The sequence below is a fragment of the Schistocerca nitens genome, chromosome 4, assembly GCF_023898315.1.
Source record: "Schistocerca nitens isolate TAMUIC-IGC-003100 chromosome 4, iqSchNite1.1, whole genome shotgun sequence".
NCBI lineage: Eukaryota > Metazoa > Arthropoda > Insecta > Orthoptera > Acrididae > Schistocerca > Schistocerca nitens.
Genome location: NC_064617.1, coordinates 668,717,482 through 668,732,137, shown reverse-complemented (window position 1 = coordinate 668,732,137; position 14,656 = coordinate 668,717,482).

Sequence of the window (14,656 nt, the reverse complement as noted above, 5' to 3'; positions counted from 1 at the left end):
ATTTTGCAGGCCGCCGTCAAAGCAATTACGTCGCGGTATGCTCCTAACGCCGTATGAATGTTGCTGACACCACCTAAACATGTCTGATCGGTGTGGATGGCGTTCCCGATAGCGGTTTGGAGACGCGCGCGGAGGATACGGGTGAAGATCTTGTCGTTGTTGAGGAGTGTGAGTGGGCGAAAGTCCTGCCACCTACAACCACCCCTCAGTTTCGGTACTGGGATCAAGATGCCTTCTGTGAATTCTGTGGGGACAGTGAAATCAGCGCGGATCAGGTCTTGAAACATTTGGAGCCACTTGTCGCCCATAAGGTCGTAAATAGTGCGGTAGAATTCCAGGGGTAAACCGTCCGGTCCAGGCGACTTGTTCGGTGCTCCACGTGCCAAGGCCGATGTCAGCTCGTCGGGTGTAATGGGCAACAGCAGACTATCATCGGGTGCCACGTCCAGAGGGGCGGGAAAATCGTGCAACAGCTCGTCATAATCACGTATATTTCTCGGATGTTCCATGTACAAGGTCCCATAGTGTCTGGCGAACGCGTGCGCGATGTCCGTTTGTGTCACTGAGCGGCCGTCCTCCTTCGTGTTTACCGCCGTAATGAGCTGACGTTTGCGGTGGCGCCTACCGCGCACAATATGATACACTGACGCCGTTTCGTTGGGGATACAGTCTTGCACTCGCGCACGGATGCGGACTCCTTCTAGCTGCTCTGTCCCGATGCGAAGTAGACGAGCTTTGATGCGTCGTACGGACATCTGACGTTCGGGAGACGGCGATTGCATCGCCAGCTCACGTAACGCTGTGTAGTAAAATTCCGATGTTGCCCTTTGCCAGTTTGCTCTGTCACGCCCGTAGGCCATCAAGGTCATTCGGAGTGCAGGTTTGACACATCCCAGCCACCAAAGCAACGTCGAAGCATACATGGGCAGGCGCCTGATGCATCGACGCCACGTGTCTGTAACTCCTCGCCGACACGCTTCTTCGCGTAGGAGGGAGACGTTCAACGTCCACGGGCCCCTGCTGCGTCTTGTGAGTTGTCGGGGTAAAGTGACAGTGCAGATGTACGCGAGATGGAACGTGAAGGCCGTCGGCCAGAGTTCTGCATCACGGGTTGCTGTGCGGAGGGCACGCGAGACGTATATCCGGTCCAGACGACTGGCAGAATGGCTGGTAAAGTGCGTATATCCACTCCGGGTCCCATGATGTAAGAGCCATGTGTCGTGGAGCGCGAGGTCACGTATCAATGCTTGTAGAGCCGGGCATGGGACGTAATGCGGTATCTGGTCCTCGGGCCGCAGAACACTGTTAAAATCGCCGCCCACTATGTAATGGTCCATATTTCCTTGCTAAAGTGGGGCTACCTCCTCCGAATAGAAGACATGCCTGTCACCACGGTGCGAATTACCGGAGGGAGCGTAGACGTTAATGAGGCGGACTGCGCCAAGTGTGAGTGCGATGCCTCGCCCGTTCGGCAAGTACGTCGCGTCCGTCGCGTCTATGCCATCTCGGAGAAGGATGGCCGTCCCTCCTGCGCCATCACCTAAGGGTAGGCTGTAGGTGTTGTAGCCATACAGGTCTAAACGCAGCTCGGGACGGACCTCCTGGAGAAGGGAAAAAAAATGGCTCTGAGCACTATGGGACTTAACATCTATGGTCATTAGTCCCGTAGAACTTAGAACTACTTAAACCTAACTAACCTAAGGACAGCACACAACACCCAGCCATCACGAGGCAGAGAAAATCCCTGACCCCGCCGGGAATCGAACCCGGGAACCCGGGTGTGGGAAGCGAGAACGCTACCGCACGACCACGAGATGCGGGCTGGAGAAGGGAAATGTCCAAGTCTGCCGCTCTGATCATGTCGTGTAACATATGGGTTCTGACAGTAGAGTGGACACCATTTACATTGACTGTTCCCACACGGTATGACTGAGACATATCAAGTGGCGGAGGCAGTGTGCCGGTGCAAGCCCACAGTGATCACACACAGCACACAGCCATCCATCTGCATGCTGTTCATTAGTATGCCGTATCAGTCCCTGACTGGCAGAGCCCTCCGGGCTCAATGTCAACCATGGGCTCTGGTGGAGTTATCGATGTTTGCTGTGCATCATCTGCCTCCATATCGTCTGCCCAATCACCAAGAGACGATTGTGATGTCATTGGTGGCTGGTCGCTTTCACAGGAGCCCACATTTTGGGAGTCGACGCAATGCGCCTCGTTTTCTGGGCCACCAAATTTAGGAGAGTGTTCCTTGTCTTCAGGCACCTTCTGGTGAATGATGCCACTGGATTCCGTTGCAATTGTGGACGAGTCAACGAAGTCGATGTCTTCCGCCGGCTTCACATCCCTGTCCTGTTCTTCAGCTGACAATCGCCTCTTCTTGTGACGCTTGGGTGATTTTTGCTTTCGGGTCCGAGATTCGGCATCCACCGGAGGGCGGGGCTCGACACAGTCTCGGTCGCTAGGAATCCCTGTGTCCGATCCCGACAGTGACGGTGGCTGGGTGCCCACGACGCTGCGGTGGGCAGAGGCTGTAGGAACCTCTGCACCGTTGGGCTGCGGCGTCGTCGACGGCGCTGGCTCTCCAACGGAGCTGGCAGCGGCTTGAGGAGGTAGCAGGTTTTGATCATCCATCACATCATGTCGTGCCGCCTCCACATATGTTAGCGGGAGAGAGGTCATAGCGGATCGTTGGGGAAGTTCATTGCGTGCCACCTGAACGAGGCGGCGCTGCAGACACTCAGTTCTAACATGGCTCTCCTGGCCGCAGCCCGAGCAGGTCCTCGGTTGTCCATAATATAACAATTGCGCGGCAGCCACCAACGATAATATATGATGGAACGTGTTTCTTAAGTTCTATGCGCACTTCTCGTACCCCGTTAAGGACAGGGTACGTTTCGAATGTGTTCCATTTCTCCTCTGTGTGGCTTAGAACTGCGCCGTATGGCCGCAGCGCATCAACGACTAGGTTGGCAGGAACTTCGAACGGTAGTTCAAAGATGCACACGGTACGCACCCCCAGACCAGCATGGTCCACTCCTACCACGCTCACATTACCGTCTGTGTGACAGAAGCGAAAGCCGTTTGCAGATCGTTGAAGTAATCTGTCGCACGCCGCTTCGTCAATCAGCTTGAGGTACACTGTGCTGGTTACAATAGACAGATGAATGCCTATCAGTTCTTGTGGTTCTATGTGCATGATGTCTCGTAGAAACCGTTCAATTTCATGGGCCTTCGGTCTCGTGTACGATGCGTTGAACGTTAGTTTGTTTCTAGCTTTTCGATATGAGAACGCCATGGCGGGTCGATACAGGTACTATAACGCAATACAACGACGCGACCGCGCGCTAGCGGGTAAACAACACCTGCGGAGCACTGCCCGGCGCGCCGAGCTCGTCCGCACGGTATCACGGCTGAAAGCTGAGTCCATCTGAACCGCCGAGGACATAGAGGACAGCGCGATTGCAGGGATTTATCTCGGGCACGCTTCCCGCGAAACCATTTTCAACGTATTGTATATGACAAAAGGTGACATGGTTAACAAAGTTTCAGTGCGTCGTCACCTTGAAACGATATACTGCAGTTTTTAATACAAACATGTTTGACGCTTAGTTTGTAATTTGTCGATAACAACTCACTCCTGAGGGAGAACCCTCATATGAAAGGTTTAATAAATCATTGTGTGGTTGTTAATTGTACAAATAATTGTAATAAATCGGTAACGAGGACGAAGTGTTTTTATAAGTCTTGTGAGAGGCCCGTATCGAAAGCTAACGAAAGTTTGTCACATTTGCAGACAGTCTTATGAAACGAGTGTTACACACCGAATGCCCTGAAATGCCACTGGCCAATTTGTTTGGGGCCGAGCTCTGTCGATATTCTCTCTCTTTGGCGTCAGTAGTATCGTCAACGTCGACCGTCCGTAGACTATACGCCGCTAGTGGCCAGTAATCAGTCCCGTGGTCGTAGCCGCCGGCGTTACCCACATGGATACCAGCATTTTTTAATATTTTTCATCACTTTAACACAAGGAAATTCCCCATCTCGGACCATACTCGTCTGCCCACTGTGGGGTGGCGGGTTGGCGTGTATAACTGGAGGGAGGACTATGTATTGAATATTTGTTGAATATTGTTCGCCGTCTTTTACGAGAGTCTGGCAACTATTTTCGTGCTCAGCCAGTAAGCGATGTAGAACATACTGACAATAGTTCCCAGTCTTCTAGTCCACGTTCTTGTCCAGCCCACAGAAAGAAATGTTTCTATTCTCTATTTTCTTAGGACTGTGATTATAAATGAAGATTTCGAGTTCCAATTCATGCATATATTTAGTAAAATTTCACACGCACCACATGTAATATTCATTATTTTGACAGTAAATCTCTCTATCCTAAACAGCACTATGAGCAGTTCAGAGGCGACCTCTACGGTAAGTTCCTACCAAATTGTCTTTCGCCGTGACATATGATTATCAAAATAAGTGCTAGCCATACAAGTGGAAAACAATAGGGACCACTTTCAAATGGTTCAAATGGCTCTGACCACTATGGGACTTAACATCTGAGGTCATCAGTCCCCTAGAACTTAGAACTACTTAAACCTAACTAACCTAACGACATCACACACATCGATTCCAAGGCAGCAATCGAACCTGCGACGGTAGCGGTCGCGCGGTTCCAGACAGAGGCGCCTAGAAACGTTCGGCCACAACGGCCGGCCACCACTTTCCACACGGATTTGTAAATATCACGGATGGCACGCTAACAGTTACTTTTGCCAAATGTAAGCCATCCAGGACAGTGTACAGTCCCTGAGAGTTCGCTATCTATTATTACTGAAAACAAGCGTCTTGTAACAGCCTGTCTCTGTCTATGGCGTTTTACAGACGCGGATCTTGGAGTGGCTCGGGGCGAAGTGCAGCCTAGCCTTGCCTGTCGTGCTGTATTTATATATGTGGTGCAGCGGACGGACAAGGGAACACCTGCTGTCAACCGTCTTATGCACACGTCAACAGTTTCTAAACGGCTGATTTTTCAGACACATATTATTTAATAATAAAGTTATGAAACAATTTAGAATATTCATAATCTTTGCATGCATGTAGTTAAGGTGGTTGGCATCACAAAAAAAAAAATTCAAATTAAAAAAAATTTGCTCGCTTGCATAAAAACTTTGCCTTCTAGAATTTTTGGAACTGAACTGACAGTAGATCGTTACCTCTTAACTATAACTTTAAGAGACCATGGGTTGGTTGTTACTAACATCACGGCCCTGAAACTTATTATAACTGTATTATTTAATAGGTTTTATCAAGTTCTGTAACCAAAACTTTCTAGCATTAATATAACCGATACTTAATGTACTGCCGGCCGCGGTGGCCGAGCGGTTCTAGGCGCTCAGTCCGGAACTGCGCGACTGCTACGGTCGCAGGTTCGAATCCTGTTTCGGGCATGGATGTGTATGATGTCCTTAGGTTAGTTAGGTTTAAGTAGTTCTAAGTTCTAGGGGACTGATGACCACAGAAGTTAAGTCCCATAGTGCTCAGAGCCATTTGAACCAACTTAATGTACTACAAACAAGAACGTTTTAGTTCCAGATTTAGTTTTCCTTAAATTACTCGAAAAGTATTAGAGGTAGCTTAATGGGGCCACGTAGTTATTATTTTTAGGTTGAACTGAAGCGTCATTCAAATTATTACATTTTGAAGTCTAATATTTAACGTCTTCAATTTTTCTTAAAAACATTGATACTTACCACAATTTTTGTTTAATCATGTTGAGACTTGCACCAGTTAATTTTGGTACACATGCTGCACAATATCACCAGTTTCTGGTTTCCTAGCTTTATTATTTAGAGCCTCTTAATTTTTTCTTAAAGCGCTGTATTTACGTAAAACATTGACCTGGTCAATATGGGACATGATATTTTAAATATTATTAAATTGAAGTAGCTATTGACAAAGTTTGAAAAAGCAAGTTTTAATTTTATTCCTAATTAGGGTGCAATACTTGTGCGCTACGCACAGACGCGTTATTGTGACGTGGAGGTACTAGCAGTGAACTGGCCTAAGTCTCGGCACACTCGCTCGCCTCTTTATCTGTCAAACGATACAGCGCTTGTCTCGCCACACCATGTGCACTCATGCCACACAACCAATTCTTTCACTAGAATATTAGGCGAAACGTAGTAACATCTCGGCAATTGCCGGACCGTTATAGTCTCTGATTAGAAACTTTAAGTCATTGTTTACATCAACCACCACCACGTGGTGGGAGGGGGAATGGGGCCGGGGTGCACAGTTCGCTAACGTGCACCTTCTGTGACATAAACCTCTTTTCAACACACGAACACCACCGAATAACGGACACAGGATGTACTCATTATAACTGTCATATGTAGTGAAAGATGTCTTTTAAGTCAGTGAGCTACAATCGGCGAATCTTATGAAAATACACCTGTAACTGCGGTGGGTATGCTGAACGTTCCTCTTGATTTACAAAGAAATTATGGCACAACATTCAAGCAAACCGAGTTAGAGGAAAATGTAATAACGTAATATTTCACATTCACGAGAGAATTAATCATGTTACCAGTAGAATTTTTAAAATGAATGTATAATTTAAACAAGAAACGAAACTTTGAAGTACCGTCCGCCTACTTGGTAGTGGACCTTAAGGAAGTTTATTTCCTATCGATACCATACCTGTGAAGTATCTACGCTCGTTTAGGAATCACTTTATCCCTCCCTCCTCCTCCCCCAGTTCATATGAGATACATTTAATTTATTCGGATGTCAAGATGCCCTCTGTTATGTAGTACAAGTATCCAAGAAGGTGAGTTTTCGAACGACCATACACTGAGATGACAAAAGTCACAGGGTACTTCCTAATACCGTGTCGGGTCTCCTTTTACCAGGCGTAGTGCAGCAACTGGACATGGCATAGACTCAACTAGTTGTTAGAAGTCCCCTGAGTGAATGCTGAGCCATCCTCCTTCTATAGCCGTCCATAACTGCGAAAGTGTCGCCAGTGAAGGATCTTCTGGACAAACTGAACCCTCGATTATGTCTCATAAATGTTCATTAGGATTCATGTCGTGTGATCAGAGTGACCAGATCATTCGCTTGACTTGTCCAGGACGTTCTTCAAACCAATGGCGAACAACTGTGGACCTGTGATATGGTACATTGTCATCCATAAAAATTGCACCTTTGTTTGGGAATATAAAGTCTATGAAAGGCTGCAAATCGTCTGCAAGTAGCCGAGAATAACCAATTCCAGTCGATTATCGGTTTAGTTTGACCAGAGGCCGCATTCTATTCCATGTAAATACAGCCCACACCATTATGTAGCTGCCACCAACTTGCCCAGTACCTCGTTGACAACGTTGGTCCCTGGTTTTTGGGGGTCTGCGCCACACTCGAACCCTACCATCAGCTCCCACCAGCAAAAACTGGGACTCGTCTGACCAGACCACGGTCTTCTAGTCGTCTAGAATCCAACAGATACGGATGTGATCGCGGTAGAGACGCTGCAGGCGATGTCGTGCTGTTAGCAAAGGCACTCACGGCCGTCGTTTGCTGCTATAGCCCAGTAACGGTAAACTTCGCCGCACTATCCTAACGGATACGTTCATCACACGTTCCACATTCACTTCTTCGATTATGTACGCGGTGTTGCTCGTCTGTATACACTGACAACTCTACGCAAACGCAGCCGTGGTCGGAGGTAATGCCTGAAATTTGGTATTCCCGGCACAGTATTGGCACTGTGGAGCTCAGAATATTGAATTCCCTAACGATTTCCGAAGTGGAATGTCCCATTCGTCTAGCTCCAACTACCTATCCCCACTTAAAATCTGCAGCCATAATCACGTTGGAAATACCTTGCGTAAGTAATATTACTGCCATTTGTATATGTGCAAAGCGCTATACCATGCTATATCATGTTCCATCTCAGTGTACCTCCAACAGTAGTACACGTTGATGCAGTACTTCAGCCCCGGACCTCTTGATGTTAATGATGTTCCTGCGATCAAAAACTGAGAGGTGAACGTAAAATCGTCGAAACAATGACGTCGCACATTAGGATCGTGACACCAAATAACTGGCCTCGTTACCGGTGTTCCTGTAACTGTACAGGCCACCACTATCCGTGCTGTTCCATGAGAACTTCGAAGGGAAAATTATCATCTTAAAAACACAGCCCGTTATTTATTAATGGGTCGGTTTACCTCTGACACAGAACTCGAACGGGCTAACTGAGGCTGCTATAGGCTACACCGGTGCCTCTTGCATATTTTACCGGTCTATGATGGGCTTTTACTTCCGCTCGAAACTTGTCCTATGGTACTGACATTGACACTCGGTGACACATTCAAATCTGCAGCGATAGTCCATAAGAGGCAGCAACATGCCATTTCTTAGAAAAGGGCAGGTTTCGTAAAGGATGAACACGTGCTGCTCGAGCAGAAGTGATATTTTCACCTTGGTGGGTTACAGTTGTAACGTGCGCGTGGGGCACACAATACTCATTAAAGCCTGTACTATGGCAAGTGAGTGGGGTTCACCTTACGAGACAGGACTTTTGTATAGATATTGACCGCGTGTACCTGAATGGTGGCAAATCAGACTTACACACACTCTGTAATAACAATGATACGTCAAGTAAGTCCGAAATGCAACTACACGTCAGGACGGACAAAAAGCAACACAGAAGATGCTACCAATTTGTTAATAACACGGTCGCCAGCCTAATTAGGCATTAACTGAGTTTCTTCCCTGTAAAAGTTGGCAGATATTCGTGCAAAGCAACAAGTAGTAACACTGCATAATATAGTAGAATTTTAGAACCAGAAAATCTATTGAACTGATAGTTTCACGTTCTGTACTGATATGGAAAAACCATAAATACGTAACACTACACTATAATGTATACTACAAAACTTCGTACTGTCTCTTGATCTGATTAAAATCGGGCATAGGTTACCCTAGAAACAGCACTTTCGAGTCACACACACAATGTCAATTTTGATAAAGGTAAAACACTGAAAAATTTTGGCTTTTATATTGACTTTAACTTTTGCTGGTCAAATCAATTTAGAACACTTCAGAATTAAAATGAATAAAATAGGGGGGGGGGGGACCCTCAAACTGTTATGATCACTGTATTAGAAAAATTGATTACTGAAAGCATTATGCGTTCAAGACTTCCAGTATATGAGTTACTACTCTTTTTATCGTATTTCCTGCTTATTTAAATACCTTTATATCTGTCTCGAAATAATTACACTTCTTTACTATATCAATATTAAAGTTATCTTTCAACTTCGTTAGACCTCCATTATTCATTTACTGGTTCAATAACAAATCAGTTCTTAGACACCATTCTAACATAGCTAGGTCTGCAAGTTATTATTATTAGCACCAAATTTAATTTTTCATTTCGGGACACTCGGATTGCACAAAATTTGGAAAGGACCCTATCTAGGTTCGTTGTGAGGATAATTAAATGATAGGAAAGTTCTGGTAAAATTTAAGTTGTTATTGAATAGTTCACTCTCTGGTCCATACGAATACAGTATTAAAAGTTTCAACCTGCTTGTATCGATGCGGCGGTCGGCGGGCGGCGAGATGGCGAGGCACATAGCACACATACAACCACAGCTATGGCTCTTGACGTATCGGCACTTTATTTCTTCATAGTGTCGCAATACTTTTCCATTTAGTGCCTATGGAATTTTGCCATGCTGTGTGGGCGTTGTAACGGCATACCCGAGGCTCATTGAAACTACGTCTTCCAGGAGAGCCTCCTCGCTCCAGAACGTGTTGCTCAGACCAATACCAAACTCTAACCAACTGCTGAGCCCGTTGTGCCGTGCAGTGCCCGTGCGCATTTTCCCGCGCTCGCCTGCCATCCTCCTTTTACCGCTCCCTTACAGGCAGGGTATTCACCCGAGGTTTTGCTTTCTACATATCCTAACACATTGCCTACGTATGGACCAGACGCACAGTTACAATTTTAAACATTTTACAATAGTTCCAACATTTGCTACATTTCAATTCTATTACAATATTGCTTGACATTTGGCATTAACATTAATTTTCACATTGAAACTCGTTTACAGTTTTCTTAAGACAATGGCATGAAACAAAAAAGAAATGAAAGCAGAACATCAATTACTCAAGTATATCGAAAAATCAGAAGAAAAAAAATTACTTGTTTGTACAATAGTACAGCGTTGTTCTTGTTACACATGCCCCTGTTTCCAGTAAATTTCACTAAGTGCAAATTTGATGGGAACACTGAACTTTATATTTATACAGGGGTTCTGAATCTTTGCGTGAATGTGCCAACATAAAATTTTATATCACAAAACTTCCTTTCATTCACATCATATAGTTCTATACTTTTTAATATATCGAGAACATTTACCTATCATTTTCTTAAGTGCCTTTGGCACAGTCTAACCTCCTTTCAGAACATGATTTAAACAGCAAATTACTTATTATTAAATTTCTCAGAGAAATAAATTCAAAATCTGAAACACAAACACTTAACCACAATGCATATACAAATACCTATATACACTATAAGACAATTTGTTGCTGCTTGCATTGAATGGCAGTCCGTTCCCTTATTTACTAATAAACACTCAATATTATTTAGAAAAATCACTACACACATTTGCTTCCTGTTATTCAGATTCAGGCAGTCCATTTCGCACCATTTTATCACATCACCTGTATCACACAATTCTCCTTTGACTATTTATCTGCCCTCTTTGGTGTTTGTCAGTCCCATCTTTTATTTGGCTTCCAGCATTTACCCTTTCTTTTCAGCCCATTTCTCCATACATCTTTACATTTATAATATATTTGGTAATCTGAAACTCACATAAGTACATTAGCACACAGACACTGGTATACATACATTTGTTAAGATTTGTTACATTTAGAATAAAATAGTTTCAGTATAAGATACAGCACATTTACTGCAGATTGCTTTCTGATTGTATTTAGGTTATTCACTCTTAGGAACATACAGTTTCAGGTCCACAATGTTTCTTACACCTAAAGGTATCTTGGATTTTGGGTAGATCCGGTAGTAAGCATTATTGTGTGGAATGTTCTGTATTATATACGGTCCATTATAAATATATTTAAATTTGGAAATTTCATGGTTCAGTTCACTAGATTTTTCGTGGGTTTTTAAAAGAACATAATCTCCAATTTTAAATTTTGAAACTTTCAGTTTTTTATCGTTTCTTTTAGATCTAGATTCAGCTTTATGCCTTGCCCTTTTTCTGACTCTTTCTTTTGACTCAACCCCAAGCTTGTACAAGGTGGAAACTCTAGTTTTTCCTCAATTAAACTTTTACTTCTGCTGCCTAACAAAATTTCTTCCGGTGGGAATCCAGTAGTTTCATGATGTACTGTGTTCATGACATTCTCAAAGTCCAATATAAATCTGCCCCAGGCTCTATGGTTATGACTGCAGTACGTTCTACACAATCTCCCGATTTCTCGCATGTACCTTTCAACCGGGTTGCTAGCTGGGTTGTAGGCTGAGATATATTTAACCTCCACACCAATTTGCTCCATACCTTCCTTCCAAATTTAGGATATGAACTGGGATCCATTATCAGTTAAGAGTGCCTTGGGTTTCCTGATGGTTCTGAAGTATTCGACCATCCTACTAAATACAGCTTTTGCTGTTGCCTTTTTCAAGGGGTATAACTTCACATACTTTGAGAATACTTCCTAAATTACTAAAATATATGCACAATTTCCCGAAGTCTTCGGGAGGGGGACCATAAAAATCTACTGATAATATTTCTAGGGTGTCCTCAGGTAATGTACTTTGCATTGGACCTCTACTAGTTCTTTTCGGTACTTTGGCCCTTTGGCAGACGTCACACGACTTAATTCGTTCATTTACCTTCTTATTGACACTACCAGTAATCACTAATACATTATTCAATTTATCCAAACATTTCTTTGGCCCACTATGCCCCAATGCTAAATGAAAATAGTCTATGACATCAGTATCAAACTGGTGTGGCCAACATACTCTCCATTCCTCAGTGACTAAATCTATCCTCCTATATAAAATGCCTTTAAAGATTTTGTAGTAGTTCTTAATTTGAGGATACTGCACACTGTCAAAATTCACCTTCACAGATTTCCATGTCAGATCCTCATTCTGATGGTACCTCATGTTTTTACATATTGGCTCAATTTTCTTTTTTCCTGAAACCTCTTTCATATACCTTATCTGAAAAGTATCCTCTTCACCATTTTCATTGGGCACTTCACTCATACCATTAGGTAATCGAGATAAAGCATCTGCCACGTAATTCTCAGTACCCTTAACATAGCAGATCTCGTAATCAAACTGTTGTAGATAAAAAGCCCAATGAGTTAACTGGCCATTAAGTAAACGACAAACCTTAAGAAAAGTTAAAGCTTTGTGGTCAGTATGTATGATGAGCTTATGGCCCCACAGATAATTCCTGAATTTCTTTAATCCCCATATAATGGCTAAAGCCTCCTTTTCCGATATAGTGAACTTTCTCTCGTATTTTGTTAGAGTTCTACTTGCAGACGTGATAGTCCTGTGTTCGATTTCTTTGCCATCACAGATTTCTTGGAAAACTTCTATACCAATTCCATAAGCACTACTGACAGTATGGTTCTGACAGTATGGGGTGATGCAAAATATTGTCATTCAAAAGTTCACTTTTTAAATTTTCAAAATCTCTCATGCACTCCTCAGTCCACACAAAAGCACTAGTTTTCTTAAGTAGATTATTCAAATGAGGACTATTAAAAACTTGTCCCTTGACGAATTTTCTATAGAACCCACATAAATCTAAAGAGGCTTTCAACTGTTTTCTATTTCTAGGAGATGGACACCCTACTATCGCACTTAACTTTTCCGGGTCCTTGCCAATACCGGTCGTAGTAATAATGTGCTCCAAAAACTTTATTTCCGACTTCACAAATTCACATTTCTTCCACTTTAGTGTCATGCCCCCTGCTTGTAGAGCAACATAAACTTTCTGCAATAATTCACAATGCTCTTGCCATTGCTCAGTAGCAATCAGTAAGTCATCTACATAAATGGTTAGCCGGGAACTCAATTCTCTCCCTAATACAAAGTCCAGTGCCCTAATAAATACCGCCACAGAAGTGCTAAGCCCAAATGGCACTATTTTATACTGATAGCATTTCCCGGCGAATAGAAAAGCGGTATATTTACGGGATTCTTTGCTCAATGGGATTTGCCAGTATCCGGCGGTCATGTCCAGACTGGTTAAATACTTCACATTATAAAACTTTTGGAGCATTTCGTCCAGATTTTCAGGTCTGTCTATTTCCTTCTTTACAATTTTGTTCAAAGTCCTGGCGTCAATGACTACTGTTACTCCCCCATTCCTTTTATTCACGATGATAAGGGGACTATTATATTCGCTGCTACTCCGTTCGATTACACCCCATTATATCATTTTATCTATTTCCACTTGAACAGCCTGCCTCTTTGATATGGGTACCTAAAACGGTCTTACAAAGAAAGGTTTATGCTCTAATGTCTCAATCTGGTATTCAAAGTTCTTAACTAGGCCAGGTTTGTCCGAAAATACAGTGCTATTACTTTCTAAAAGATCAAGCAATTTTGTTTTCTGATCAGGAGATATCTCCTTCAAATTTTCCACAATTTCGTTAAATTCATGCCCCTGCCTGTCACTCTCATCTATTAACCTCTTGGCATGGTACATTTCATACATGTTTGTCAAACCATCATTCCATTGATCGATCTCCAAGAATACAGAACCAATTTCTGAATCGACCACCTTCCCATTTTCCTCAAATTTTATTTCCTATTTCATAGATGCATTATTAATTTTGACCACTTCCTGGCTGCGATCAATAATAACTTTTTCTTTATCTAGCCAATCTATACCCAGAATCATTTCAGTACTCAAGCCTGGCACAACCAACGAATCGTGTTCAAACTTTTGTCCTTTTATACTAAATTCAACCATTATCTGGTTCTTTACCGGCTTGCTAGTCTTGCCAGTAGCACCAACAACTTTTACACCAGAAACTGACATAATTACTAGTCCAGGTGTATCACAGATGTGTTCGAAAAACGATTGGGAGATCGCACTTACCTGAGATCCAGTATCAAGAAGTACTTGCAATTTCAAATTATAAATTTCACTGGTATTACAGTTCGTTTAACCGTCAAATGCCTTTCATTGTTGTGTTCTTCCCTAAGAAAATCCGGGTCGACGATAATATCGTCCCAAGATATGCTTTTGACCTGCACATCACCTATATCTGTCGGTTTCTTTGGTTCCGGGAGTTCAAAGTCATAAAATACTTGAACTCTTTGTAACATTGACACTGAGTCATCCGGTGGCTCCTTTTTTCTGTGTTCAGTCTCAACATCTGGATTTTGTTTTGAAACTTCGTCATCAGTAGGTACAATATCGCAATTAGCTGTGTTCCCATTATTTTCACTAGTACCGAAATACACGTCATCTGAACTATCGTCAGAATCCGACCATTCTGGATCGCTTTCAGGTTCTAACATAAAAGCTTTTCTGAGACAGGCACTAAGTTCTTCCTCTGCATTTTCGTCAGATTT